The 12,004-nt window shown below is 34.7% G+C and overlaps 1 protein-coding gene across 2 annotated transcripts in view; it reads left to right on the top strand.

Moving 5' to 3' along the window:
* LOC124454497 (collagen triple helix repeat-containing protein 1-like) overlaps nt 1–12,004 on the top strand; it is a 105,970-nt gene that overhangs the window by 63,973 nt on the left and 29,993 nt on the right. The window lies entirely within an intron of this gene.

Raw genomic sequence — 12,004 nt, 5'->3', positions numbered from 1 at the left:
CGGTAGTCATCTTCAGAGTCAAAAAAAAAAAAAAAAAAAAAAATCATTCGATCATCATTTACAAACATATAACGATACTCCCGGGTTCAAGCCATTTACTCTAATCAAATTAGTTGCGCCAATGATTCAAAAACCGAAGGAATGTCGATGCATCTGTTTCCTAAAAAAGAAACAGAGCCGCAAAGACATAGAAAATGGGTAAATTTTGTGCGTAAACATAGACCGGGTTTTGAGGCTTCCTCTACCTCGTGTCTGTGTTCTGCACATTTTGAAGATTCTTGTTTTGACCTTAATTTGAGCGTGTCAGTCAAGCTCAAAAGAAGGTTGAAGAAAGATGCTATCCCAACCATTGACGTGGCAGGGATTCCTGAACCATTACAGGACGAAATAACCGATCGAAAGCAAAGACAAGTAAGTTAACGCTTGTTTATGTTAATTTTTCTTTTGTCATATTTAAATTCGATATAAGTTTTGTAGATTATTCGACATACTCTCCATAAGCCATCGCTGAAGGAAACATGTTCTCTCAATGAGGAAGTACCATCTACTAGTGATGAAGCTGAGCATGTTTAAGTATGCACTGGGGAAGCAAACGATTCACCATTTGAACGGCTTGCTATTTTCCATTTTTACATTTATGCTATGATTTAATTCCATATATTTTTTCTTTTGTCTTTTTTCCCAGACTGACATTGAAGAAAAGATATTCTTTCATTTAATTCTTTCAGCTTAACCTCTCAGTAGCTGCACCAATTTGTTTTTATTGTTTACTCTTGTTTCAAACCATTAAACTGCATGTCAAATTATATAGTGCATCCATGTATCTCCTATTTGGTTTTCATCTAGGCATATTTCCTGCCCATTCCAAACTCAGCAAAGAAGGTCAACAGTCTACAGTGCACAAGTTAAAAGACTATTCTATCATCGCCCCTCTGATGGTATGTAACCTGTTGTGTTACCACTTGGATATGCTTTCCGAATAAAGTGGTAAACACAAGAAGGTAAAGGCCGAGTATTCTCCCATCCCATAGACCCACAAAACTATCGCATCAACCGTCTGTATGCCACAGCTCTCAAGTACCTGAAGTAAATAAAAAGGTTGGACTAATTATTGTTGATGAAACAATGTTGATTATAACATTGTTTCTCATACAATTCACAATCTTACATATTTAATGATTGTGATGCTTGGCGGCGATAAGCACGTCCATTCCTATCTCTCAATAGTGGCCCGACGTTTTCAAAGACAGCCTCATGAACTAAAGGCCCAAATTTGGCATGCTGTGTTATGCATGATATTTTCTCAATGCTGCCATCGAATGTCATTTTCTGCAAAGCTGGTCCAATTTCCTTACAGCATCTGTACTCTAATGCGCCTTCTAACAAATCGGTATGACAGCATTGACAATTACACCTGAAACGTGGGAGCATTGTGGTTTATAAAGTAACTTTATGTATATTACAAACAGGAGAAAACAACAACTTACCATTCACCGAGTGGAATTACGCCATCACTTCGTTGTTCTAAGATCGCAGGGAGAATTCCATCGGGATCATCTGGAGTATGCACTTCATAATCATCTCCTGCGAGCGGTTCGTCGTCATATGCTAAGTCGTTTAAATGCTCGACATAACCAACGGATTCCGAGCTCGAATCAGATACGCATTCAGACATCGAATTCGAATTATCTGAGCACTGATTTGAGGCCATACTTTCCAGACAACTTGTTTTTTAATATTTTATTGAAAATACTGTCATTATTTGTTTTTAAGACAAGAAAAACGACAACAAAATCACCTTCTATAATATAATATTATATTGACGGAAACAGACGTGTTCAACTATCTACGTCACAAGTATCAATATGGCGTCGTAAAAAATTCGCAAATAGTACCCGACTTTGGAGACAAAATTAAGCAACTTATTTATCTGTTTAAGTCCAGCGACATGTCATAGTTCTTCAAATAACCCAAATTTTCAATTAAGCTCATAAAAAAGGGGGGCTAAAATTCGTAATTCGTAATTGTAATCACAACACCTTAAGAGACACCTAGACTTGCACATCCGATTGATCCGAGTGTACTCGAGAATGCAAATTTAGATGTGACTTAACATCCCTTTAAACATTCCCTTATTGAAATTATATATATAAATATATCATCAACTTATTGAAATTATATATACATTAAATCCCCTGAAGAGTGAGCAATCAGGAAATAGGCTAGTCGGGATAAATCTGTAGTTTTCGTGATTTTTTCCAAAATCACTATATATATATGAATATATATGTATAAAAACGAAAGTTTCTCCGGATTGTATATAATGATTTTATTGAGCTTTCAACTCGGTTCTTTGAGCCTTCATCAGAAAGATATAAGTAATTATATACAGTTGTTTTTCATTTGTAGACGCTTAGGACATCTAATTGTATTAGCGGGTGGGTTAATGTGATTGGATGCGGTGAAATGCGTTGCCATGGGTATTGGTGTATTGTGAATATGATCGGTGTTAATATTATTATAGTGTTTGTTATTTTTTTGGTGTTGTTTGTACTTTGCAGTTTTTTTGTCCTTTTTCTTTAGTTGAGAGTATATGTTGGGTATTTTGATATTGTTAAGGAGTGTTTCATTTTGTATAATATATTATGAAACTTTAAGAGACACCTTAAAAGACACATAGACTTGCACATCCGATTGATCCGAGTGTACTCGAGAATGCAGATTTAGATGTGACTTAACATCCCTTTCAACATCCCCTTATTGAAATTATATATATAAATATATCATCCCCTTATTGAAATTATATACATTAAATTCCCTGAAGAGTGAGCAATCACGAAACAGGCTTGTCGGGATAATTCTGTAGTTTTCGTGAAATTTTCCAACATCACTACTTATATATAATTATATATGTATAAAAATGAAAGTTTCTCCTGATTGTATAAGTGTCAGCAAGCTTAGATCAAGCTCTATCAGCAACTTTAGATTAAGCTCTTTCAGCAATCTTGTGCAATGTTCAACTGACTCGATTGTTAGGGAGTGTTTCACTTTGTATAATACATTATGGAACTTTAAGAGACACCTTAAGAGACACTTAGACTTGCACATCCGATTGATCCGAGTGTACTCGAGAATACAAATTTTGATATTACTTAACATCCCTTTAAACATCCCCTTATTGAAATTATATATATAAATATATAATCCCCTTATTGATACTATATTAATTAAATCCTATGAAGAGTGAGCAATCACGAAACAAGCTTGTCGGGATGAATCTGTAGTTTTCGTGATTTTTTTCAACATCACTACATATATATAAATATATATGTATAAAAATGAAAGTTTCTCCGGATTGTATAAGTGTCAGCAAGCTTAGATCAAGCTGTCTCAGCAAGCTTAGATCAAGCTCTTTCAGCAACTTTAGATCAAGCCCTTTCAGCAATCTTGCCAATGTCCGAACTGATCGATTGTTAAGAAGTGTTTTCATTTTGTATAATATATTATGGAACTTTTAAGCGTAATCACAACACCTTAAGAGACACTTAGACTTGAACATCCGATTGCTCCGAATGTACTCGAGAATACAAATTTAGATGTGACTTAACATTCCTTTACACACCCTTATTGAAATTATATACATTAAATCCCCTAAAGAGTGAAAAATCACGAAACAAGCTTGTCGGGATGAATCTGTAGTTTTCGTGATTTTTTTCAACATCACTACACATATATGAATATATATACATAAAAATGAAAATTTTTCCGGATTGTATAAGTGTCAGCAAGCTTAGATCAAGCTCTTACAGCAACCTTAGTTCAAGATCTTTCCGCAATCTTGTCCAATGTTCAACTGACTTGATTGTTAAGGAATGTTTCATTTTGTATAATATATTATGAAACTTTAAGAGACACCTTAACAGACACTTAGACTTGCACATCCGATTGCTCCGTGTGTACTTGAGAATGCAAATTTAGATGTGACTTAACATCCCTTTAAACTTCCCCTTATTGAAATTATATATATAAATATATCATCCCCTTATTTATATTATATATACTAAATCCTATGAAGAGTGAGCAATCACGAAACAAGCTTGTCGGGATGAATCTGTAGCTCTCGCGATTTTTTTCAACATCACTACATATATATAAATGTATACAAATTGTATAACAATGTGCCCTCCCGGCTACCACCATATAAATATATATAAATAATATATATAAATATATATGTATAAAAATGAAATTTTCTTCTGATTGTATAAGTGTCAGCAAGCTTAGATCAATCTGTCTCAGCAACCTTAGATCAAGCTTTTTCAGCGACCTTAGATTAATCTCTTTCAGCAATTTTGTGCAATGTTCAACTGATCGACTGTTAAGGAGTGTTTTCATTTTGTACAATATATTATGCAAAATGAAAACAGCTTACCTTCCTTAGATATTCTACTTACCAGATCACATGACGGCACATTAAATACACAAGTATTCCGCAAAAATACACACACAGACCAAATACTCAACTTTAATAGCTATCACCCAACACAACACAAAATTAGTTGCATACGAACTCTCTTTAACAGGATTAAAACACACTGCAATACAGAAGAAGCCAAGAAGAATGAACGCAACTACTTATACTCTACATTCATAAACAACAATTACCCACGAAACTTTATCAACAAAGTATTAAACAAAATACACAACAAGCCACAAACTGAAAAACCTAACGAAGATACAGACGAACCAGTAAAAATAGTGACAATACCATATATAAACGAAACATAAGAAATGACATCAAGACTACTCCGACCATTCAAAATAGACATCGCACATAAACCAACACACAAACTCAAATCATACTTCACTGAACATAAAGACCGAACAACGACATTTGACACAACCAACGCGATCTACATGATACCATGTAAAGATTGCCCCAAACAGTACATAGGACAAACATCCAAGAAAATTGAAACAAGACTCACTGAACACAAGAATGCCATCAAACGGCGCGACCCAAAATCACTACCAGCAGAACATACCTAGGATACCAACCACACATTTGACTGGACAAAAACGCAACTTCTTGGACGCGCACAGACAAAACAGGCACGAGAATTCAAAGAGGCATGGTACAGCAAAGACAACAACACAATAAACAGACATATTGACATCCCCAACTAAAGACAAACCAAAACAACAAACTAATAACACAACGACTCAAATAAAACACTCGAATTTCATTAACGCAATCCATACACCCGAAACCATGACAACGCATCTTATACTCCAATAATATTACTCAACAACTAACCAACCAATCAGACGCTCCAAACGCCTATAAAATCTTTGCAAATAATATATTCTTACATTCTGACGAAGGCTCGAAGCACCGAGTTGAAAGCTTAATCAAAAAATTTCAAAATAAAAATCCAGAGAATCCTTAATATTATTATACATATATATATATATAGATATGTAGTGATGTTGAAAAAAATCACGAAAACTACAGATTCATCCCGACAAGCTTGTTTCGTGATTTTTCACTCTTCAGGGGATTTAATGTATATAATTTCAATAAAGGGATGTTTAAAGGGATGTTAAGTCACATCTAAATTTGCATTCTCGAGTACATTCGGATCAATCGGATGTGCAAGTCTAAGTGTGTCTTAAGGTGTCTCTTAAAGTTCCATAATATATTATACAAAATGAAACATTCCTTAACAATCGAGTCAGTTGAACATTGGACAAGATTGCGGAAAGAGCTTCATCTAAGGTTGCTGAAAGAGCTTGATCAAAGCTTGCTTACACTTATACAATCCGGAGAAACTTTCATTTTTATACATATATATTCATATATGTGTAGTGATGTTGAATAAAATCACGAAAACTACAGATTCATCCCGACAAGCTTGTTTCGTGATTTTTCACTCTTCAGGGGATTTAATGTATATAATTTCAAGAAGGGGATGATATATTTTTATAGATAACTTCAATAAGGGTGTGTAAAGGAATGTTAAGTCACATCTAAATTTGTATTCTCGAGTACATTCATATCAATCGGATGTGCAAGTCTAAGTGTCTCTTAAGGTGTTGTGATTACGCTTAAAGCCTGGTTTCCATTAAATCGTAAGAGTCGTAATGGTTGCAAGGATCGGAGTGCGAATGTCGTCACAACTTTGCTATTGACACGTTTCCATTAAATCGCAGTCGCGTGTTGAGTCGCGTCCACTCGTTTGTGACAAATTCAAAATGGAGTCAAAGATTGTTGACGAGGCGCTTGTATTATTTCACTTTGGCTGCTTTCTGAGCTTACTCGGCCTGTGGAGATTATATACAAAAGCAAGAAAACGAAAGCACAGATTCTGGGTTCGCAGTATTTTTACTGAGACTAAACGATGGCGCTATAGTGACTATTTTAATCTAGTTCAAGAGCTAAAATTAGGAGACAGAGAATTTTATTTCAGGTACGCAACTTAATAGTTTTACAGGTGAAACCAAGTTAATTTTCATAAACTGAAAATTTTGCTTAATTAAATTTGAAGGGAAATATAATGGCATTCAGTTACGTAGCCATCCCCACAACGGTCCTGTAACGTGAATTTCTGAGCATTGTAAGTTTTCATTGCTTAAAAAGTCTGCACAAAAAAAATTTGCATTGCAGGACCAAATTTGCGTGCTGGAAACCCTGATGTATATATTTTTATCTTAAGATATTTTAGGATGTCACCTGAGCGATTTGAACACTTGCTCTCAATAGTGGCACCTCTTATCACAAAAAAACCATGCAATAGCAGAACACCTATTTCTCCTCAAGAGAGACTTATCCTAACATTGAGATTTTTGGCCAGTGGAGATTCACAACAAAGTCAATCATTTGCATTTAGACTTGGTAAAACTACTGTGAGCAATGCAATTATAGAAACAACACATGCTATTTGGGTTGCATTGAGCAATATTTATTTGAAATGTCTCACATCAGAAAATGATTTTTTGAGGATAGCAAAAGTTTTTGAAAATGAATGGAATTTCCCAAACTGCCTTGGTGCTCTAGACGGAAAACATGTGGCTATAGAATGTCCCAAAAGAAGTGGGTCTGCCTTTTTCAATTACAAAAACTTCTTTACCATTGTCATTATGGCAATGTGTGATGCTAAGTATACATTTACAATGGTCGATGTTGGTGGATATGGTAGAGATAATGATGCTGCTATATTTGAAGAATCTCAATTTGGGCAGGCATTTACCCATGGACGAATGGCTATACCAAGTCCTACTTTAAGAGGAACATTCACTCTTCCTTATGTAATAGTGGGTGATAATACATTCCCTCTGAAACCTTGGTTAATCAAACCATATCCAGGCAGCTCCTTAACAATAGAACAGCGAGTGTTTAACTACAGACTATCCAAATGTCGTCGCACCATTGAAAATTCCTTTGGCATTTTAGCTGCCAGATTGAGGGTATACAGACGGCCTTTAAGGGGTGGATTAAAGGGAATAATTAACATTGTTAAAGCAACTCTATGCCTACATAATTATCTGATTATGACAGATAATTCATTCTACACTCCACAAGGATTTGTGGATTCTAGCAACACATCAGGTGACATTGTTAAAGGTGACTGGCGATCAATTGTTGATGAAGGAAGCGGTGGCTTGAACCAGCTTCCACGAATGGCCAGAAACAGATGCTCTTACGAGTCTACGTATGTACGAAATACATATTGTTCCTAATTCAACAGTGAAGAAGGACAGGTTCCATAGCAATTGGCTCATGTAACAAACTTGGGACCATTGCTGCCAGTTCAAGAACCTTAATGACCAATTGTCTTCTTCTAAGTGCATATATTTTTGTATTTTTTGCAATTTCTAGAACTAGATGGTAATTTTTATGGTATAAATGGTAAATGAATATCTCCTCAAACTAACAAAAATTTTTATTCTTGAAACAAAATGTATTAACTCATTGTAAGCCAAACTCAATTGAAGATTTATTGTTATTATTATATACGTTATAAAAAAACAATCATGTTCATTGTAAAGTTATGTACATGTTTACTCTTTGCCATAAAATTGCTATAGAATCATCCAATATGAACTAAACCAATAAAAAAGAGTTTTACTTTTTCTAAATCTCATTTGCATTTCTTGAGAAATTATGCCAGTACAGGCACAATAAAAATTCAAAGCGACACGTACTATTTAAAGCACTACAACTATTTGTAGGTGGGAAATTCCCTAGATACTGCCTGATTAAAGGTATGGAAACTTGAGGGTGCACCAAATTCATCTCGTAGATAAGGGACATTAGCTGTAGAAGAAGGTCTACAGAAAGAAGTTGTAGCTGCTGGGGTTGTTAGTGGTGTGCCAAATTCAAAACCTTGGAGCAACTGCAAAATTTGACACTTGGCCAATCCTTTTGTTTCAGGTGGCAGCCTTCTGATTTGAGGAACTAAACTTTTACAAAACAGTAAATCCTCATCATCTTGGGATTTATCTTCTAATTTTGAGCTGAATGACTTTTCAAAATTATTGATTGTTTTCAAGAATGCATCGTCAATGTCGCACTTTTTCACCTTTTTGGAACCCTTTGCCCATGGTCTATTGTTTTGCTCATTTCTCATATCACTTGTGTTTCGTTTTGTACAATTTTGTTTATTTTTCATTGAAGAAGGGGCGATCTCTGGAGAGGATGAAACTGTTATGTTTGACATATTTTCAAAAGAATCAATGTCTTCCTCGCCTTCTTCCATATCATCCTGTGATATGGATGAATCATTTTCCAAGTGGTGAAATTCGCTGACACTAGATTCTGCATCGGATGTTGTGCCCACTGAATGGAAAGATGAGGGTAGATTGGTAAATGTTTTCCGATGCTCAATGAACGTATCCAGCCATTGGTAACATTTTTGGGAATTTTCGCTGTTATCAGATTCTCTTCCTGAGCCTGACGGTTTTCTTTTCTTCCAATTACGAACGTAATTAGTCCGTATATTTTTGTACTTCTTAATGCAATCTTCAACAGACAATCCAGTAGTTTCCGCCACTTTACTCCAAGCGCTTTCTTTCTTGAATTTATCTTTAAAATCTTTTGAAAAGCGATCATATAAAACTGGATACTGTCTTACAATTTCCATAAAAACTTCGTTTGTAGTGGCCGCCATTTTGTTTTTATAGATGCGGGTGGGTCGCGGGTGCCGGCGTAGCCTGAACTCTACCTGAAAAGCGGCGCGCTATGGTTTCTGGTATGCTGCATTGCTCTTAAATTATCGCAGGGACGTTTCCATTAAAATGATTTTGCATCAACAGTCGCAATCGTCATCGCAAAAATCGCCACAAACCTATCCTTACGACTTTATCGCAATTGTCGTCTTAATCGCTTCGAATCAAGTTTCCATTAAGTCGCAGAAGTCGTAGCGACGTATGCGACGCGATATTTACGACTCCTACGATTTAATGGAAACTAGGCTTAAAGGTTCCATAATATATTATACAAACTGAAAACACTCCTTAACAACCCATCAGTTCAACATTAAACAAGTTTGCTGAAAGAGCTTGATCTAAGCTTGCTGAAATCTATACAATCCGGAGAATCTCTCGTTTTTATACTTATATATATATATATATAGGAAGTTTATAATTTATGATTTTCCGTATAAAACAGTGCTCGATGCCCGAGAGCAGAGCGTAAATATTGATAAGAAGAAGAAAATACACAAAAACTACAATTTCATCCCGACAAGCCTGTTTCGTGATTGCTCACTCTTCAGGGGCTTTAATGAATACACAAAATCTCCTGAAGAGTGAGCAATCACTTGGCTTCTTATCAATATATATATATATATATATGTAGTGATGTTGAAAAAAATCGCGAGAACTACAGATTCATCACGACAAGCTTGTTTCGTGATTGCTCACTCTTCATAGGATTTAGTATATATAATATCAATAAGGGGATGATATATTTATACATATAATTTCAATAAGGGGATATTTAAAGGGATGTTAAGTCACATCTAAATCTGCATTCTCGAGTACACTCGGATCAATCGGATGTGCAATTCTAACTGTCTCTTAAGGTGTTGTGATTACGCTTAAAGCTTCTCTAATATATTATACAAAATGGAAACACTCCCTAACAATCGAGTCAGTTGAACATTGGACAAGATTGCTGAAAGAGCTTGATCTAAGGTTGCTGAAAGAGCTTGATCTAAGCTTGCTGACACTTATACAATCCGGAGAAACATTCATTTTTATACATATATATTTATATAAAAGATAAAACGTTTCTCCGGATTTTTTTTTTTTTTTTTTTTTTTTTTTTCTCCGGATTTTTTTTAATTTTTTTTCAATGCCTGGATTACAAATTTTCAAACTTATATATATTTATATATAAGTAGTGATGTTGAAAAAATGATGAAAACTACAGGTTCATTCTGACAAGCTTGTTTCGTGATTGTTCACTCTTCATAGGATTTAGTATATATAATATCAATAAGGGGATGATATATTTATACATATAATTTCAATAAGGGGATATTTAGAGGGATGTTAAGTCACATCTAAATTTGTATTCTCGAGTACACTCGGATCAATCGGATGTGCAAGTCTAACTGTCTCTTAAGGTGTTGTGATTACGCTTAAAGGTTCTCTAATATATTATACAAAATGGAAACATTTCTTAACAATCGATCAGTTGAACATTGGACAAGATTGCTGAAAGAGCTTGATCTAAGGTTGCTGAAAGAGCTTGATCTAAGGTTGCTGAAAGAGCTTTATCTAAGTTTGCTGAAAGAGCTTGATCTAAGGTTGCTGAAAGAGCTTTATCTAAGTTTGCTGAAAGAGCTTGATCTAAGGTTGCTGAAAGAGCTTGATCTAAGCTTGCTGACACTTATACAATCCAGAGAAACTTTCATTTTTATACATATATATTTATAAATATGTAGTGATGTTGAAAGAAATTACGAAAACTACAGATTCATCCCGACAAGCTTGTTTCGTGATTTTTCACTCTTCAAGGGATTTAATGTATATAATTTCAATAAGGGGATGATATATATTTATAGATAATTTCAAGAAGGCGATGTAAAGGAATATTAAGTCACATCTAAATTTGCATTCTCGAGTAAATTCGGAGCAATCGGATGTTTAAGTCTAAGTGTCTCTTAAGGTGTTGTGATTACGCTTAAATATTCCATAATGATTATACAAAATGAAAAAACGTCTTAAAAATCGATCAGTTGAACATTGGACAAGATTGCTGAAAGAGCTTAATCTAAAGTTGCTGAGAGAGCTTGATCTAAGCTTGCTGACACTTATACAATCAGGAGAAACTTTCCTTTTTATACATATATAATTATATATAAGTAGTGATATTGGAAAAATTCACGAAAACTACAGAATCATCCCGACAAGCCTGTTTCGTGATTGCGCACTCTTCAGGGGATTTAATGTATATAATTTCAATAAGGGGATGATATATTTATATATATAATTTCAATAAGAGGATGTTTAAATGGATGTTAAGTCACATCTAAATTTGCATTCTCGAGTACACTCGGAGCTATCAGATGTGCAAGTCTAAGTGTCTCTTAAGGTGTTGTGATTACGCTTAAAAATTCCCTAATATATTATACAAAATGGAAACATTTCTTAACAATCGATCAGTTGAACATTGGACAAGATTGCTGAAAGACCTTGATCTAAGGTTGCTGAAAGAGCTTGATCTAAGGTTGCTGAAAGAGCTTTATCTAAGTTTGCTGAAAGAGCTTGATCTAAGGTTGCTGAAAGAGCTTGATCTAAGCTTGCTGACACTTATACAATCCAGAGAAACTTTCATTTTTATACATATATATTTATAAATATGTAGTGATGTTGAAAGAAATCACGAAAACTACAGATTCATCCCGACAAGCTTGTTTCGTGATTTTTCACTCTTCAAGGGATTTAATGTATATAATTTCAATAAGGGGATGATATATATTTATAGATAATTTCA

The sequence above is a fragment of the Xenia sp. Carnegie-2017 genome, unplaced genomic scaffold (genome assembly GCF_021976095.1).
Source record: "Xenia sp. Carnegie-2017 unplaced genomic scaffold, XeniaSp_v1 HiC_scaffold_3, whole genome shotgun sequence".
In the NCBI taxonomy this organism is placed as follows: domain Eukaryota; kingdom Metazoa; phylum Cnidaria; class Anthozoa; order Malacalcyonacea; family Xeniidae; genus Xenia; species Xenia sp. Carnegie-2017.
The sequence above is the reverse complement of the archived record's forward strand: the minus strand, read 5'-3'. Positions and strand labels throughout refer to the sequence as shown.